The sequence below is a fragment of the Temnothorax americanus genome, unplaced genomic scaffold (assembly GCF_048541705.1).
Source record: "Temnothorax americanus isolate GAGA-0224 unplaced genomic scaffold, ASM4854170v1 Scaffold70, whole genome shotgun sequence".
Classification (NCBI taxonomy): Eukaryota; Metazoa; Arthropoda; class Insecta; order Hymenoptera; family Formicidae; genus Temnothorax; species Temnothorax americanus.
In genome coordinates, this window is record NW_027509793.1 from 204,238 (window position 1) to 223,689 (window position 19,452).

General features: G+C 41.8%; 1 protein-coding gene across 1 annotated transcript in view; it reads right to left on the reverse strand.

Moving 5' to 3' along the window:
- LOC143906407 (uncharacterized) overlaps window positions 1-19,452 on the reverse strand; it is a 186,325-nt gene that overhangs the window by 150,777 nt on the left and 16,096 nt on the right. The gene's annotated exons all lie outside the window — the stretch shown is intronic.

Below are 19,452 nucleotides of genomic sequence, written 5' to 3' on the forward strand. Positions count from 1 at the left end.
GTGCGAGCGTACGTGACAGAATGCGAATTACGAGCGACGCAAACACTGAAAAACGCGAGAACAAAAGGTGTTATTCTCGAATAAATGTGGAACGCGGAAGCGTGCGAACAAAAGCGACTGTCAGAAGTGATGGATGGCCAAAGGACCACTGCCATAGGCCCAAGGCGCGAAATGGGCGTGCCAGACGAGAAGTGTGGGCAAAACCGGCAGTCCGGAGAGGCTTCGAGAGATCCAAGCATCGAGGAGTCCGCTGGGAGATCTCGCGGAGATTTTCGCGGATCGTGTTGGGAAATCAATTTTGACATCCTTTTCGAGGAACTCTATTATGCATTTTATTTCATATAAAATAAATCTGTGGTCAAGGTATATACCTATATATATATATATATATATATATATATATATATATTGGTATATACCTTGGTATATATATAGGTATATATATATATATATATATATATGTAGGTCTAGAGGTATGTTCCGGGACTGTTTACGTTTTTTGAAATGTACAGTCCTGGAATATAACGCATATATATGTAATCAGATTCAAAAAACTGTCCCGGAATATACCGATATCAAAAATAAAAGTCCCGGAACATACTTCCGGACCTACATATATATATATATATATATATATATATATATATATATACCTGTATAATTTTAGGAGAAATTTATTAACGCGCTATGATAGAAAGTCTGACTTAAGCGAACTTTATATCGAAATTTCTTTATCATTATTCCACCACCGTTATAACTTTGAAATCACTTATTCTTTTTTTTTTAAAGCAGGATAATTATGACGATTTGGAATAATTATTAATTGAGATGCTTACTTTAATGTTTTATTGACCACACAGCCTTAAAATCTCAGTTGAGAAGCAGAATGATCACTCGTGAAACCGTATTTGAGGTACAAAATATTAATTAAAGCAATATTATGTGCTTGTTTAAAAATAGCCTTTTTCAAAATCGAAATAATGACATGTCCATGCAACATGCCAATAATACACTAGAAATGAATCGAGCTACCATGTTATTTAACATAGAAAAAGAAAATTGTCATAACATTGATTAAATTTTGAAAAATAAATATTTTAAAAATTTCAAATAAAATTTTAAATGAATAATCGTTTCACTTCTTTAGCTAAGCACAATTTCAATTAATCTCCAATCAAAATATTGATTAAAAGTAAATTGAACCGCCCGCATCTTAAAATATAAAACTCCATTCTGAATATCTCATCTGATACGATCTTGAGATGAGATTCGAATAATAACTATAAATACGCCTTTTCATCCGTGATCTATTAGTCTGGACTATCGATATCGAGATAGTCTGATGTATCGGTATTCTTTCGTCCTCACAGAATGATTTCGCATGAAAAATCATTCGTATTCGATCGCCTTCACGCCTTCACGGTCCAAGAAAATGATAAACGGATATACATATATTATGTATCGCTACGTACTACTTATTATATTTGTTTTTTATGTGTATGTATATATATATATATATATATATATATATATCATATATATGTACGTTGTATTTATAATTGTATAGCAATTAAATAAAGCCAAAAATTCTTTGCCATGTAATACCATTTGTTTCTTATTGTTAGTGGAATCATGTGTAAAACAACGTTGTGTCGTGTTCGTTATGTTAAAATGTACATAAAACTTATTTGGTGTATCTTTTGAGTCTCATTATGTGATATATGACTTTCTCGTCATTGTATACTTTCGATCGCGATATCTGGAAACGTTTCTGTCATAGACTTGCCTTCTTTCACTTCTATCCCTCACTACGATAAAGGAAGTATGATGGAACATATTAGCTAGAATGCAGTGTGAAATTTGTCCGAACTTCCAGGATAAAAATATGCTGTCTAATTATAGAAAGATTTTGTATACACACACACGCACACTCTCTCTCTCTCTCTCTCTCTCTCTCTCTCTCTCTCTCTCTCTCTCTCTCTCTCTCTCTCTCTCGGTGAGTACGTGTGCGTGCCTGTTTGTCGTTCTCACTTGGATGCAGCATACCTCTGCCGCAGTCTGCCTTCGGGCAATTTTTGTTGCAGGCATATATGAGCTTTTGCTTGATTTCGAGAGTTATCATTCAATTTCTTGCCTACTTGTCACCCCAGCAAACGAAAAAAGATTGAAAAGAATTAAAACAGGATTGCCAGGAATTCAATTAAGGACTTTCCGAATTCCATTCTGTCCAAAAAAGGGATTGAAATAGTTTCAATATCATGGAATTCCTTATTTTGGAAAGAATTTGTCTTTTTTGAATCCCATCCAATTCCAACACAAAAATATTATACCACTGAATGCCAGGTTAGGGATTGGAAAGTTTCGTGATGAATTCCATTGAATACCATTGATTCCGTTAACGAAATGAGTACCACTGAATGCCAGGTTAGGGATTGGAAAGTTTCTTGATGAACTCCATTGAATACCATTGATTCCGTTAACGAAATGAATACCATTGAACGCCAAACTAGGAATTAAAAATTTCCGTATTGAATTCCATTGAATTTCGTCTATTCTGACAATAAAATGAATACCATTGAATGCCAGGATAGGGATTAAAAAGTGTCCGTGTTGAACTCTGTGGCGGTACGCGCCAATAATAGTACACGCCCGCGCGGTATCTGCATTACCGGCAATTCGCGTCGACGCCGCTAGGCGTCGCATCGCCGGGGCATCTTCTCGAGTTCAAAGTTTCGTCTCGACCGCTATGTAAAGGGACCCCCTACGGTGCCTGACAGATCTTACAAATCTCATTTTCGGGCTAATTGCCCGTCGGCAGTAGTGCGTGTAATGCCCTTAGGCATACACAAAAGCTTACCGACGAACAACGGCGCTTGGTCGCCCAACGGAAGCGCGAGACGTTTCGTAAACTATCTAATGCCATGCAATTCCATAACCTTTACGGATTCCATAGGAGTGGATGGAATTTAAAATTTCTTTTTTGGATTCCATGGGATTGGACCATCTCATTTCGAATCCCATCTAATTTCATCTAATTCCGCCAAAAAAGGGATTCAAAGGTATTAAAAAATTTTAATACCTTTTAATCCTTTTGCGTTTGCTGGGACCTTTGTGCTTATATTCTGCGTGACAAGTTCTCCGGCTTTTCTAACCTATCTTTTGGATTGCTGAGTTCATCGTGCCAGTTGGAAGGTGTGGATCTGATACGCATGCGCTGGCTGTTGCGCTATCTCTATTCGTCTGCTTTTGGTTGGTACGAGTGTGTTACAATCTTACCGTACGCTCATTGGCTGGATCTCATGTGCCAACCTCAGCTGTGCTGGTGCAGTCCTGCTGATCTGATCTGCTCTTTTCCGCGCCTCAATCTACACTTATAACTGCCTAGTGATATTTGCTGTACGTTGTGTGTAACTATCTGACTCTCGTAGTGAGTGAGTTGCTGTGATTACCCATGCAGCGTACGTGTACTAGGTGTAGTAAGTTGGTTGTCGGTCAATCGGTCTCATGTGCTGAGTGCAGCAAAGCATTTCATCCGGGCTGTGTCAAGGCGTATATAGTGACTAAATCTGCGGGCGCCTGTTGTAAATCTCGACTTGCTATGTCTATCACGCCAAGGGAGGGACATGGTGCACAATCATTTAATTTTCCGCCTACTTCGTCACCTGCTGCTGTTGATAATGTCTCGCTCTCCGGAACTCAGAGTGGTGCTCAAGCAAATACTAATGAGTTTTTGCGTGAATTGATCGAGCAGTTAAAAAAGTCTGATTCAAGGCTTTTTGCCTTCAAATTTGATCAACTGAATGCAATTTCTGAGATGGTTGCTGGCAATTCTCAGCGTATTGCTTGCCTAGAACAGGAGAACGCTGCTCTTAAAAATGAATTACTAAATCTACACTTTGCTCGGTCGGTCCAGCAAACCAGCGTAGCGAATGAGCTTATGGTGTCGGGACTGCCGGGGGTGCTTTCTGTGACTTCGTCCGAGGTTGTTCGGAATGTGCTCACGGCTCTTGATGCTTCCGTTGTTCTACCGCATATACTTAATGTTAGAATTGTTTGCAAGCCTCTCTCAGTATCCGCTCCGGATCAGCCTATGACTGCTGCTGTTAGTAGCTCTTTTATTATTACAGTTACCTCTAGTGCTGTTTGCGATGTTATCATTTCGAACAAACGCGCAAAAGGCGTTCTTAGGCAGAGGGAGGTTTGTGGTAACAACTCCGATAGTACAATTAATGTTAATGAATTGCTCTCTAAAGAGATTTATGAATTGTTGCAGCAAACAAAGCGAGTTGCTAAGGAGCGGTCTTGTAGATATGTATGGGTCAGGGATGGTCGGATTTGCGTGCGACACTCGGATGGTAGCCCCGTTTTTCATATCAATTCTTATGCCAATCTCGCTAAGCTTGACTGACCATGCTTGCCTCGTCCTCAAAAAAGCGTTAATCATAATGTATCTAAATTCTGCGTTGCCCAGTTTAATGCTAACTCTCTTCGCGGTCACATTGAGCCTGTTAGACTTCACTTTAGTTCCAATCCGTGTTATGTCATTTCAGTATCTGAGACATGGCTTCATGAGGGTATTTCAGACGAGCTCGTTGCCTTGAATGACTACTTTTTGATTCGTCATGATCGTGTTGGGCGAATAGGAGGCGGTGTTGCCTGTTATATACATAAGTCACTCAAGGTTAAGCTCATTGCGGCCTCGGAGGGAGTTGATATTAATGATCCTGAGTATATCTTAGTTGAGATTCGGTTGCCGAGTGATGAAACGGTGTTGTTCGCGTCTGTTTATAGGAGGCCTAAGGGAACTCTTTTTTATGACTTTTCTCATTCCCTTACAAGAGTCTCTCATTTGTATAAAAATATTGTCATAGGCGGTGATTTAAATTGCAATCTCTTGTCGAACAATTTCGAAGCAACCCACTTGCGAGAACTTATGTCAAGCTTATCTATGCATATTATACACTCGAGTGCAACGTATCATACAGCTACTGCAGACTCCTGGCTGGATGTTCTTGCAGTGGATGACAGTGAAAAAATCCTAGCGTTCACTAAATCCAAATGTCCGTTTATAGCAAGTCACGATCTTATAGAATTGTTGCTCTCACTCGGCACAAACTTAAATTTTGAACGAACTATCTCGAGACGTGGTTATCGGAGTATCGACTACGATGCGTTCCGGGATCGTCTTCAATCCTGCATGGAGAGTCCTGAGGTGCTGATGCGTATTCGGACTGGTACGAATTGTAGTTGTGTCGGTCTTGACGACCCGACTCGAGTCTCCGGAGTTGATGGGCTCTGTACTGTACTATCCGAAACCTTACTTGGATCTCTCGATGTATTTGCTCCTCAGCGTACATTTACCATTAGGAAGCCTCCCTTACGATGGTTCACTGTTGAGCTTAAGGCTCGGATCAGTATTCGAAATCGGTTATACAAGCAGGCAAAACGTTCCAAGAGCTTACTTGGCTATGCTACCTATAGACTCTATCGCAATCAGCTTAACACTGATATTAAACTTGCCAAAAGTGAGTTTCAACTTAATTCTATTAAAAACATCAATGACCCGGCAAAACTATGGAAGGAACTCGCTCGACTGGGTCTTGTAAAATCAGCCTCAGTTTCTCCTCTACATTATTTTACACCTGATCAACTAAATTCTTTCTATGTGTCGGTTTCTAATGCTCAGTTGCCTTGCTTGTATGCTGATTTTGCTTCTGCCATCGCTCCGGTTACTCGCCCTTTTCTACGTCCAGAATTTGTTTTCTCTACCATATCACCTTGTACTATCCTCAGATTCATTTCCACTGAACCACTCCATTCCTATGCGTCAGCCTCGGACGGTATACCGCTTTTCATTTTGCGTATCGCATGGCCCATTATTTCGTCGTGTCTCACTGCTTTATCCAATATGTCGCTTGAATCTTCTTCTTTTCTGTCTCAGTGGAAGCGAGCGCTCATTCGCTCTCTCTCTCTCTCTCTCTCTCTCTCTCTCTCTCTCTCTCTCTCTCTCTCTCTCTCTCTCTCTCTCTTTCTCTAAGATTCGTACACCTCTGTCCCCGTCTGATACGAGACCGATTGCCAATCTACCTGAGCTGTCAAAATTACTTGAAAGGATCGTTGCTTCGCAAATCACTGGCTACCTGATTGAACACGATCTCATTAACCCCAGACAGTCTGCATATCGACCTGGTTACAATACTCAGTCAGCACTATTACGGGTGTGTGACGATATTAAAGAAGGGATTGACAATGGGCTTATTACAATCATGATCCTTTTTGATTTCAGCAAGGCGTTTGATACCGTCTCACATCTTCGCTTGCTCATTAAACTCAGAGAGATTGGTTTTTCTGATGCCGCTCTTACTTGGATATTTTCTTATTTAACTGGCCGTTCTCAGGCAGTGGTAGACGATGCTGGTAACTTTTCTGAGTGGCTGTCTATGTCGTCTGGCGTCCCTCAGGGTTTCGTCCTAGGCCCGCTTTTGTTCTTGCTCTTCATCAATGATATTGGTAGTGTCTTGCTCTATGCACTTCATATGTTGTTTGCTGATGACATTCAAATTTATCTCAAGTGCTCACCTGCCAATGTTTGTCAAGGATTGGAATTAATCTCTAGAAATGCTAATGCAATTTTTAACTACGCTCAGTCTAATGGACTCAACTGAATCCTGCCAAATCAAAGGTTCTTATCTTTGGCAGTCAAGCTCACGTTAGAAAATAGGGAAAAAAGTGAGTTTTCTGAATAGAATAGGAAATGATATATCGGCGTACACTAGATGTACTGTGTATAAGTCTATCATAGCGCCTCACTTTGAATATTGCGCAACGATGTTAATAGGCATGGGTGAGACGCAACTGAATCGACTGCAAGTGGCACAAAACCGTGCCATGAGAGTCATACTGCAATGTTCGCGATATACAAAGGTAGAATTGATGCTGCAAACCCTTAAGTTTATGAATGTAAGACAGAGGCTAATGTACAATGTATGTATTTTTATTTTTAAGATAGTAAGAGGCATAATGCCAAAACATTTAAGTAATAGGATAGAAATAGTAGGAGATGTGAGTGGACGGCAAACGAAGCAGACTGAGAATATTAGAATTCAATATTGCAGGACGAGAAGCGCACAGAAAAGTATATTTTATGAAGGTTTAAACATGTATAACGCCCTGCCGATAAAAATTAAGCAATGCGAAAGAATTGAACCTTTCAAACGTAGGTTAAGAGAATATATTGTACCTCATGTAGAGGAATTAATTTAACGATATTTTATGTAAAAAATAGCCGAGAGGGCTAATAAAGCTCAATCAATCAATCTCTCTCTCTCTCTCTCTCTCTCTCTCTCTCTCTCTCTCTCTCTCTCTCTCTCTCAGCAGAATCAGACGTGTGAAACATCGCTCCGCAAAAGTGTTAATTTTTGAGTGGTTTAGAAGTGAGGGAGAGTGTTCAAAGTTGTGTAACGAATATCGGCATAGACCGGGGGTAGCCATGAGTGTTATCTAGCCGGAATATGTTGATACATAGACACGAGAACTGCATTTCGTACAGAGGTCATCGAAGCCTCGTACGACAGGTAGACATCGGCGACGAACACAAAACGCTGACGTGTGAAAGTGACGTGTTAAAGTGACGAGTCAATTAACTGTCTCTGCCGATATTAGCAGAATGAACGAGAAATACGCCGAGTATCGATGCTCGGCATGTAAGAAGGCGATAAAAACGGAGGTGATGGCATGCAAGTCTTGTGCTAAGCTTTTCTACCATCCAGGCTGTGTATCTAAGCACAAAATTTATGATAGAAACCGCGATTTGGTGTCGTGTCCTGGCCCATTCGAGAAGTTAATTATTAGTGATGGTGATAAAGTAGCTGATATAAATAAAGCAGTGGCAGCAGCAGGAAGAGCAACGGCACCTGCAAAAATGAGTCCGGCGCCAAGCAGCGGGAATAAAGTAGCAGCCGCGAGTGGAACAGAGGATATTGATAGAAAAATAGATTGGCTTGTAAAAACAGTGAAAGAATTAAGAGATGAGGCAGCATGTAAAAAGGAGATCAAGTCAATGATAAAAGAAATAGTCCGTGAGGAGATGGGAGGCATTAAACAGGCATTAATAGAAGAATTGAGAAAAATGTTGACGCAAGGGGTATATGGACCGTCAAGTGGAGCGACAAGAAAACGTACAACTTGAAGATAAATGTTGAACACGAGGCGCTGAATTCGGAATGTCCGACATTTAAGAAAGTATTGGAGGAAGAGAAAAAAAGAGCCGGCTGGGAAGATGCAAAATAGCAACTACAGGGAGAAGCGGAATTACTCTGGTATACAAATGCGCAGAGCTTCTTGGCGCATAAAAATGAAATTCAACATCAGATTATAAAGAGGGTGAATCCTGCGATTCTAGCGTTATCCGAGACTAGATTGACTGTAGAAATTGAGGATAGTGAGGTCAATGTACCGGGGTATAGTATAGTTAGATGTGATGCTGAAAATAGAAACACAGGAGGAGTACTGTTATATATATATATATATATATATATATATATATATATATGTTAAGGATGATATTAAATTTAAAATAGTTGAAAAGAAAAAGATAGTGTCAAATTGTTGGTGCGTGGTGGTAGAAATAAGAGAGAATTTGTATAAAGGTATGATAGTGTATCATTATATCAGTAGTGTATCATTCGCCGAGTGCGTCAAATGGCGATTTTGTGAGATTTCTGGAAGATACGGTTGAAGATCTAATAATAAAGTATGACTGTATAGTGATAGGGGACTTTAATATAGATATAATGGTAGATTCATTTTACACAAAGAAATTATTAACGGTAATGCAAAACCTAGGTATGAGGAAATACGTTGATTGTCCAACGAGAGTTACAAAAGATAGTCGAACAATGATAGATTTAATTTTTTCGAATAAAGAAATAAAGGTACAAGTGAATGAGAAACCGAAAATAACGGACCATGCATGGCTAAAAGTAGAATCTAATATAAATAAAAAGAGAAATAAATATAAAGAATTTAGAGGCAGGGACTATAGTAAATTTAATGTAGATGAATTTCTTAGAATAATGGGAGAAAGAACTGAGCAAGGTCAAGGGCTAGATATAAGTATAAGGGCGGAGAGATTTGTTAATAGTATAGTAAGTGTAATGGATACTGTAGCACCTAAGAAAAAGTTTAAGATTCCGAAAATATGGGAAGGGAAAATGTGGTATTCAGATGAAATTAGAATGGCAACAGATAGAAGGGATGAGGCTCACAGTAGAGCAATAAGCTCAGGTAAAGAACAGGACTGGGGATTTTTCAAGAATGAAAGAAATGCAGTAGTTAAACTTATTAGGGCAAAAAAGAAAGAATATTATGAGAATATGATAGATAATAATAGGAGTGATTCTACAAAAATGTGGAAAACTTTGAAAGAATTAATTAAAGGTGAGCAAAGAGGTTCAGAGAACATCGATAATGTAGATTTTGAAATATTAGAAAACATAGAAGAATGCAATATAGCTGATAAATTTAATATATATTATGTAAAAAGTATTAGCAACATTGTGCAATCTATTGGTAATAAGGGGATAGAAGGCACAGGTAGGAGACTTATTTATGTAATCGAGAATAAGAAAGTTATGGAAAATTTTGAGCCAATTAGTGCAAGTGATCTGGAACAAATTGTTAGGGAACTACCACGAAAGAACGGAACAGAGGAAGGGATAAATAGTGATATACTGAAAATGGTGCTACCTGTGATAAAAGATGAGTTTGAAGGGGTAATAAATGATTCGCTTAGGACAGGTAAATTTCCAGAAGGATGGAAAACATCCACGATAATACCGATACCAAAGGTAAACAAACCAAAAAAAGCGAGCGAGTATAGACCGATCAATATGTTACCGATATATGAAAAAGTATTAGAGTTAGTTGTAAAAAAACAGTTGGAAAAATTTCTAGAAGACAATGAAATAATAACCGAATACCAATCGGGATTTAGGAAACAGCAGTCGTGTGAGACAGCAATTCAAAGTTTTATCGAGAAATGGAAGTTGATAATTGAGGAGAAAAAAATGGTGGGGGTGTTATTCCTGGATCTTAGGAGAGCGTTTGAGACAATAGATAGGGTAAGATTAGTGGAAAAATTATATCAGTATGGAATAAGAGGAGTGGTACTGGAATGGATAATATCGTATTTAAGTAATAGAAAGCAACAAGTTAGATTCAATGATATATGTTCTAAAATAATTGAGACAGTATATGGCGTGCCACAAGGATCAGTATTAGGACCTCTATTGTTTATTTTATATATAAATGATATAGTTCCCACACAGCAAAACTTGTTTCAGAAAGCTTTCCAAAAAAATAACTTCCGAATAATAAACAAACTAATGATGTCAATATTAAAAGCCAGAGCGTGGAGAGGGAAACAGAGAAGAAAGAGATAGAATTACGTTTCTTTTATAATATGTTCGTAGAGTTGGGCCGAACATAATTCTTTTGCTAATTATTCAAAACTGTTTGGAACAGTGACAGTTTTTTGAAAACTTTCTGAAATATTTCGGTGCTGTGTGGGTTAAAGTCTGTCCGGAGGGTAGTATATTTAGATTATTTGCAGATGACACGACCGCAAGTGTAACAGGAGAAAGTTGTGAGGAATTAGAAATAAAACTAAATATGGTGCTCGGTATACTTGAAGAATGAATGAATGCGAATATGTTAAAAATGAATGCAGATAAGACCAAATATATGATAGTTAGAAGTATAAGGAAAGAAATAAAAACAGACATAATAGTAAAAAGTTTGGATGGAACTATAATTGAGCGTGTCGAGATAGCGAAACATCTGGGTGTAATGATCGATAGTAAACTCCGTTGGGAGAATCACTGTGATTATATGTTAAAGAAAATAGGGAAAAAAGTGAGTTTTCTGAATAGAATAGGAAATGATATATCGGCGTACACTCGATGTACTGTGTATAAGTCTATCAAAGCGCCTCACTTTGAATATTGCGCAACGATGTTAATAGGCATGGGTGAGACGCAACTGAATCGACTGCAAGTGGCACAAAACCGTGCCATGAGAGTCATACTGCAATGCTCGCGATACACAAAGGTAGAATTGATGCTGCAAACCCTTAAGTTTATGAATGTAAGACAGAGGCTAATGTACAATGTATGTATTTTTATTTTTAAGATAGTAAGAGGCATAATGCCAAAACATTTAAGTAATAGGATAGAAATAGTAGGAGATGTGAGTGGACGGCAAACGAGGCAGGCTGAAAATAGAATTCAGTATCGCAGGACGAGAAGCGCACAGAAAAGTATATTTTATGAAGGTGTAACGATGCACCCCCACACATGCATCATTCCCGGCGAAGAACTGCCGGATGCCGCCTGACGATCTCCGTCAGGCGAGGAAAGGGCGCGGTGCGCCCACCTTATTTTTTAAACGAAGGAACCGCGATCGTGTGCGCGGCACTCCGCCGCACCGACATCTTCCCGGGTCTCCGACAGACACCGAGGGGAGCCGAACGCCGCCGAGCGCGAGCACGCTTACCGCCACGCCGATCCCGCTCCGCTCCGCCGGCGGCGCGGCTCACGCGGGAATCGGCCTCCCCTCCCTAGCGTACCACCCGGGCGAGTATAAAATACCGGCGCCGCGACAGATCGACACTCGCAATCCGAGCTTAGCTACCTGTGCTCCGCTACCCTCGGAGACGAGTACCTTTCCGCTTCCTAGGCCAGCTCACGAAACGGGGTACAGCGTTCTGTGCCTCGCTCGAGAGTTCTCGAGCGCTGACCGCCTTCCTACCCGGGACACCCCGTCTGCCACGGTAACCAGGGGTCGAGCGTGCTCGGCCTCTCGACAAGAGTTCTTGCCGCCAGAACAGTCGGACCTCCTCGTCAACCGATCGACCAGCCTAGCCCCTGGCCGTTCGTTTCCCTTACCTCCGCGCCGCATAATTAACACCGGATCATATCGCGAGAAAAGAAACCGCGCCGGATAACACACACGCGCCCGCGCCGCGATTCTCGCGCCGCGGGCCGACCAGCCATTGGCCGGCCTCAAGGCCCGTTCGCACGCGTACCGCATCGCGCCGGTGCGGACCACCTGATTCGCGTCCGCCGCATAACCCGAATGCGCTCCCGACATTTGTAACTATCGCGACCGTCTTATAGAATACCATCCGCCCGCGTCCGCCGCATAAACCGAATGCGCTCCCGAAATTTGTAATTATCGCGACCGTCTTATAGATTATAATCCGCCCGCGTCCGCCGCATACACCGAATGCGTTGTAATTCTCGCGGCCGTCTCATAGCATATAATCCGCCCGCGTCCGCCGCATAAATCAGATGCGCTCCCGAAATTTGTAATTATCGCGACCGTCTTATAGAATATAATCCGCTCGCGTCCGCCGCACACACCGAATGCGTTGTACTTATCGCGGCTGTCTTATAGCATATAATCCGCCCGCGTCCGCCGCATAAACCGAATGCGTTTCCGTACTCTGTAATTGAACCACTGTAATAAACCACGTTTCGTATCAAAACTGCCTTCGTCTCTGGGCCTACCATCGAACTCCTGGTCCGGCGAGCTAGTCCGCGTTCGATAAAAACAGCCAAAAGGCAGGCCGTTACAAAGGTTTGAACATGTATAACGCCCTGCCGATAAAAATTAAGCAATGTGAAAGAATTGAACCTTTCAAACGTAGGTTAAGAGAATATATTGTACCTCATGTAGAGAAATTAATTTAAAGATATTTTATGTAAAAAATAGCCGAGAAGGCTAATAAAGCTCAATCAATCAATCAATCAATCTCTCTCTCTCTCTCTCTCTCTCTCTCTCTCTCTCTCTCTCTCTCTCTCTCTCTCTCTCTCTCTCTCTCTCTCTCTCTCTCTCTCTCTCTCTCTCTCTCTTGCAGTGCATATACAGCGCAAGTGCGACAGGTGCACTAAAGCTTGTATCAGACTACCGACTGCGAAGGCCGACCCGACTGCCGATCGCGACTGCCGGCTCACATCTAGCCAATCACAACGAAGCGCCGACTGACTGGTCGGCTGACTCGCATTTTAAGCCCGTATCAGACTATCGACTGCGAAGACCGACCCGACTGCCGATCGCGACTGCCGACTCACATTTAGCCAATAGACCATGGTCTATTGGCTAGATGTGAGTCGGCAGTCATGGTCTATTGGCTAGATGTGAGTCGGCAGTCGCGATCGGCAGTCGGGTCGGCCTTCGCAGTCGGTAGTCTGATACGGGCTTAAGACTTTGGTCTATTTCTCGACTCACCGACTCAAAGTCGGAACCAATAGAAATACAGTTTCCGATCACGTGATAGTTTAGTTGTAATTTGTAATGTTCCGCGGGTGTCCTGTGGATACGGTAAGAGATAATCTCTCTGCTGGTAGGATATTTTTTCTAAGATGAGTATTTTGTTTCATAATCAAAGGTGCAACTTTATGAAGAAGCTCCTCAAAGGTGGCAGTGACCATTCTCAAACATCTGTTCAAAATAAAAACAAAAACTTTATATCACGTCTACTCTTATAAGTTATAATACCTAAAATGTTTAATTTTTTAATTTTAAAATACCTGCAAAATTTGTTTGGATCTTCAAGACTTAACTCAGTAAAAAAATTGCGATGTATTCCTTGTTCTTGCCTCTGTGCTATCCATGGCTTTACCCATAACCTTTGCTTTTTATATCGGATTTCTTGAGTTCGGCTCGAACCGCCATACGAGTCGGACGTGTTAGTCGCGGCGCCTTGCTTCGTGGTGCTTAACCTCTCGAAATCGAATAGAGACACGTGCGTTGTACTGCGTAGTCTTGTTACACTCAGTTCGGGTGGGCTTTGTTTAATTAAATTCTTACTTTCTACTCCCCCCTCGGAGGGGGAGGGCTCTTTTTGATTCAAAGAGATAGATTTTCTTATGGAATCACACGAATTAGAAGACACGCGGTCGGTATGCGACGAGACCGTTTCGAGCGAGAATAGCCAGTTGAGTGCCGTTAAGAGGCAAAAAACGTGTACAGACGATTTAAGTGAAAATTCTTTCGAAACGTTTGCTTCTTCTGCGACAGTTGAAGGGAGCTGGCAAAAGGTGAAATACCGCGGACACCCCTCTGCCAAGAGGTTAAGAGAAGAAGAAATTCGAAAAAGACGCAATATCGACACGGAGATTAAAACTTCCCGGAACGATATGGAGATAGATAATATTGATGACGAGGATTCCCAGGACATGTGCCAGGATCTGTATAAGCACAGTGATATTAGCGATAGCGCCCCCCCCGCCCCGCCCGTCCATAAAAGCTGTGATGTGAACGCCGAGGGATCACGTGCCCCCGGCGTGACTACCAACAACGTACCTGATGCTCAAGCCGCTGAAAAACATGTAAACACGAATGCCAATATTATTAAAGAGGCATATATTGTTAGCGGAAATATCCTAAAAGCCCGTGACCTTTCGGATAATGTAGCAACGGATACACGGAAATTTAATAGGTATGAAGACGATTATAAAGGTAAAGCTAGTATTATTTTGCGACTCCCTCCGGACCAAACTACGACCAGAAGAGGTAAAAATCAAATAAAGATATGGATGATTTTGAATGAGTTACGGATTTGTCCGCTATCCGTCACCATGATTAGTCATTTCTCTGCTGAGGCCGAATTCAAAGATTTTAGAGATGCCAATTACGCGCTGGATAAGATCGATGCCCTTGGAGCCCCGATGAAGCTCAGGGCTAATTTAGAACAACGTTTTTGCATTAGTAAAGGAGTCATCTCGGACTGGCCCTCGTCTATACCGGAATTATGGTCGTGTATTCGAGATAAATCTAAGATCCTGAGTATCGAGCGGATGTATCGTAGGAAATGGGATCCGGAGAATAGTAAAACTTCGCTGGCTGCCACGGACAGTATTATCGTGACCTTTAAAGATAAGAATATTCGTGACCTGATTGTTTTTGATAAAGGTATCGCCCTTAGAGTTCGACGTTACGTTCCTCAGGTACGTCAATGTTTCAATTGCTTTAGATTTGGTCACACCAAATTAAATTGTAAAAGTGATACACGTTGTATAATTTGCGGTGACAAAGCACATGGTCGGTGCGAAAGGGAACAACGCTGCTATAACTGCGGGGGTCAACACAAATCTACGTTTAGAGGCTGCCCTCAGTATGACAAAAACAAAAACATTAATATAGTTATGGCCCACAGAAATGTCTCATTTTATAGTGCGAGACAGATTGTGGAAGGAGAGACGCTGGATTCTCCACAAGAATTTCAAAATAAATTTACTAATCCGACTTCCTGGCCAGGTCTTGCGCAATCGACAGGGCCAAATTCATACTCTGAGGTCCTGCGATCGGTGCCACGTTCTACACATACAAGTGGATTGGCCGTTCCAATACAGAGAGATAAACGGAATTCTCTCCCTCCTATTTCTACAAGGGATAAACGGAGTACGATATATGAAGCTCCGCGTAAAAATTTTTATAAGTCCTTTGACCTTCGCTCCGGCGAAATTACTAGGGAGAAGAGAGGTATTATGTTCTCAGCGAGCCGCCGGGGGGAGAGTGAGTTCCTTCCCAAGGACAACTTCACGAGCGTGGATCATCAGGAGGATCAACGAATTGCGGAAACCATCGAGAGCATTTTGCTGCTTCTTCGGAGGGTACCGGGAGCTCGGATTAAGTTGATTCGCGCCCTGGCTGTGTCGGGGTCTCATGAGGATCAGGAGGGGGATGCCCCCCAGTATTCAGATAATTCACAATTATATGAGGAAACGGAAAATAGAGAATCATCAAGGTACGATAGAAACAAAGATAAATATCGCTTTAATTATATATAAAAATTCAAACTATTACTTTGGAACTGCAGAGGTTATAAAAGTCATAAAAACGAACTATCAAAATTATCAATGGATTACGACATTATTGTACTTAGAGACATTATTGTACTAGTCATAATTCAATTTATTTTTCTGGATTTAGAACAATCCAGAGCAGGAATATTCTTGGAAGCGGTGGTGTTTCTATTTCTGTCCGATCTTGTATTGCATTCGATGTGTTACCAATTGTCGGGACCCCCCCCCACAACGTACGATACGGTGGGTATCAAGACTTCGAATCTTGAAAACAATATCAACATTGTTGCGGTCTATCGTCACCCCAGAGTTGGTATGAGCGCACGGGATCTTACTACAGTCTTCAACACCATTAATGGTAATCCATGTGATAGTATTATTCTTGGCGACTTTAATGCCCATAATACAGCATGGAACTGCGAGTCATCTAATAATAACGGAGATATATTGCATGATGTCATGGCTAATGCAGGCTTTATATGCATTAATGTGGACACTAGATCCCGTATTGGTTGCAGCGGACAGAGGGATTCCAATATTGATCTCCTGTTTGCTGCTGGCAGTGTTGCTGGCAGTATTGACTATCAACAATTAGAAGAATCCCACGATAGCGATCACGTCCCCATCGGATTTTTTGTGAACATAAATACCCGTATCTACAGAAAATTGTCAAATAGAACATCCACCAAGAGGACGGATTGGTCGCAGTATCGGAGGATTGTCGAGAGGGAGATTGACAAAACATTGGCGTCAACAGGGTCAAGTTTCGGAGATGACTTTGAAAAGTACTATCGGGATTTCATTTCCTCGCTGAAGTCGGCCGTTTTCCAAGCCTCAGGTAGACGTAAGGATATGAACCGACCTTGCCAGATTGACCCGAGGAAAGTTAAGAGATCCCATAGATGGTGGAATTTGGATTGTGATGTAGCGATTCGGGACAGAAGACATGCCTTTTCGGAATTTAAAAGGCTTAAAAATATTCAAGCTTGGATCAAGTACAAGCGACAGTGCGCAGTTACCAGAAAAGTTCTGAACAAAGCGAAAAAGGATAATTTTGATGATTTTTGTAAGGGTATCAACAGATTTACGAGTCTCTCTTATGTTTGGAGCACCATGCGCATTTTAAAAAACACTCGCAAAAATATAGAGTGGAACAAGTGGCAGACCAAAGATAGAGAATTGGAAATTAGGAAAACTGTGGATGACCTGGCTCCCCCATTTGTGGGCTCCAACCCGACAGGTGATATGGAATACTTGGGTGCTGAAGTGGAGTTCGATGCCCCTTTTATACGATCAGAATTGGATAGAGCGATTAGAATGATCAGAAGGGACTCAGCCCCTGGTATGGATGGTGTGGAGTACCAAATGCTTAGATTGCTGCCTGAATCGGGTAAGGTTTACCTTTTGGAATTATTCAATGTGGTTTGGTTGACCGGGGTTCTGCCTGCTGATTGGTTATGTTACCAAGTAATCTTTATTGATAAGGTCGGTAAAGAGAAAGTGCGACCCATTTCGTTGTCATCATGTGTGGGTAAACTTATGGAGCGGATGATAAATGAGAGGTTGATCTGGTGGGCAGAAAAAGAAGGCAAATTTAGTATGTCTCAAAACGGTTTTAGAAGGGGGAGATCCTGTGCTGACAACCTGGCTAGAATTACATCTGATATTCGCGCGGCACTAAGTGCAAGAGAATACACTTTGGCGGCCTTTCTCGACGTATCAGCTGCGTATGACAGTGTGGAGTTTTGCGTTTTGCTGGATGGGCTTATGGCGCTTGGCTGTCCTGCGGGCATAGTCAATTTCGTTCGTAATTGGCTATACCGAAGAAAAGTAAGATTTATTGTTAATTCAACAGAACATATAGATCGCTTTGTATTCAGGGGCCTCCCGCAAGGCGCCGTGCTCAGTCCGGCTCTATATTCTCTCTTCACACGAATTCTTTATGACGTCCTCCCAGAAGGTGTTGAGATGGTCGAATTCGCGGACGACATCGGTATATACGTCTCGGGGCAGGATCGTCGGCGTAACCGCCTCCTTCTGGAACGGGCTGTTAATACTATTGCTTCAGCTCTGGGACGAATCGGTTTGGACCTTGCACCTAAGAAGACCGTTTTGGTGGAATTCAACAGGAATGGTTATGTAGATAAAAATATGGCCATCAACATTCAGGGATGTAAGGTATGTAACAGCAACGGCGCTAAATTCCTCGGTATCTGGTTGGATAATAGTCTCAAATTTGATCGTCAAGTTCAAGAGGTCAGAGGAAAGGTCAATCGGGCTAACTCCGTTATGAGGTACCTGTGCAGAGTGTCGAAGGGCATGGAGGTCAACACGGCTCTCATGCTCTATAAAAGCCTGGTGAGATCCATCACGGACTATGGAATCTTTGTTTATTTCCCGAGGGATGCTGCATCCCGGATCAAATTAGAGAGATCCCAGTATATGGGCATTCGAACCGCACTTGGATACAGGAACAGTACCCCCAACAATGTTCTGATTGCTGAGGCTAAGGTGATGCTTCTCAGAGACAGAGCCTTCATGTTAGGTTGCAACTTTGTAACCCGAGCTATAGCATACAACAGGAATGGTTTGTGCGATAAATTGCAACAATTGTTGGATCGAGAGAGTTATTGTCGATTTCTTCAGCCAATGTATAAATTCTCTTTGTTATCAGAAATATGGAAAAAGTTAAGATTTAGAACGGGTACTGGACGGAGTGGACAATTTGAAATTTTCCAAGGCCCTTATATGGCACATACGTTTGAACCATGCGTAGATTTGGAAATAGGTGAATCGAGGAAAAGTGAACGATACTCGGATGAGTTACTTATATGTAAGATCGTTGAAAAGCACAGCGTGGATGCAGACATGGAGATAGTCTATACTGACGGCTCGTATGAGGAAACAAGTCGATCAACAGGGGCCAGTATGGTTATCGAGAATCAGGATATCGCTTTCAAAATGAGCTTACCGGGAATTTGCTCTTCGTACACGGCAGAAGCATTCGCCATTAAATCGACGCTCCAACTTATGATACAGCAGCATTCTTATAGAAACAGGAATATCATCATTATGTCTGATTGTAAGTCGGCTTTACAGGCCATTCAAAGTAACCTCATTAACGTGCACAGAAATAGATATATTACAGAAGCTAGATGTTACATATATGACCTTGAGACTAACCTCGGTAAAAGAATCATTTTGGTCTGGATACCGGCTCACGTGGGCATTGTGGGCAACGAGCAGGCGGACATTCTGGCAAAAGAGGCAGCTTTGGAGGAGGCTGATCTGACGATTGAGATACCGGTGGGTGATTTCAGGAAACAGGATAGGATCGAAGCATGGAAGACCACACAATTAGCTATTGTCCGAGATGCAGCGCACAAAGGAATTTTCTACTTTAATCACTTCTATGATGATGCCGCCACCAAGCCGTGGTTCCACAAAATCAACGCGGAAAGATATTTTGTGACCCTATTCAATCGACTGAGAGCGAATCATTTCAACCTGGGATCATCATTGAAGAGAAAGGGGTATATAGACAATGAAAGATGTGAATGCGGATATGAGAGAGAGGATTTAT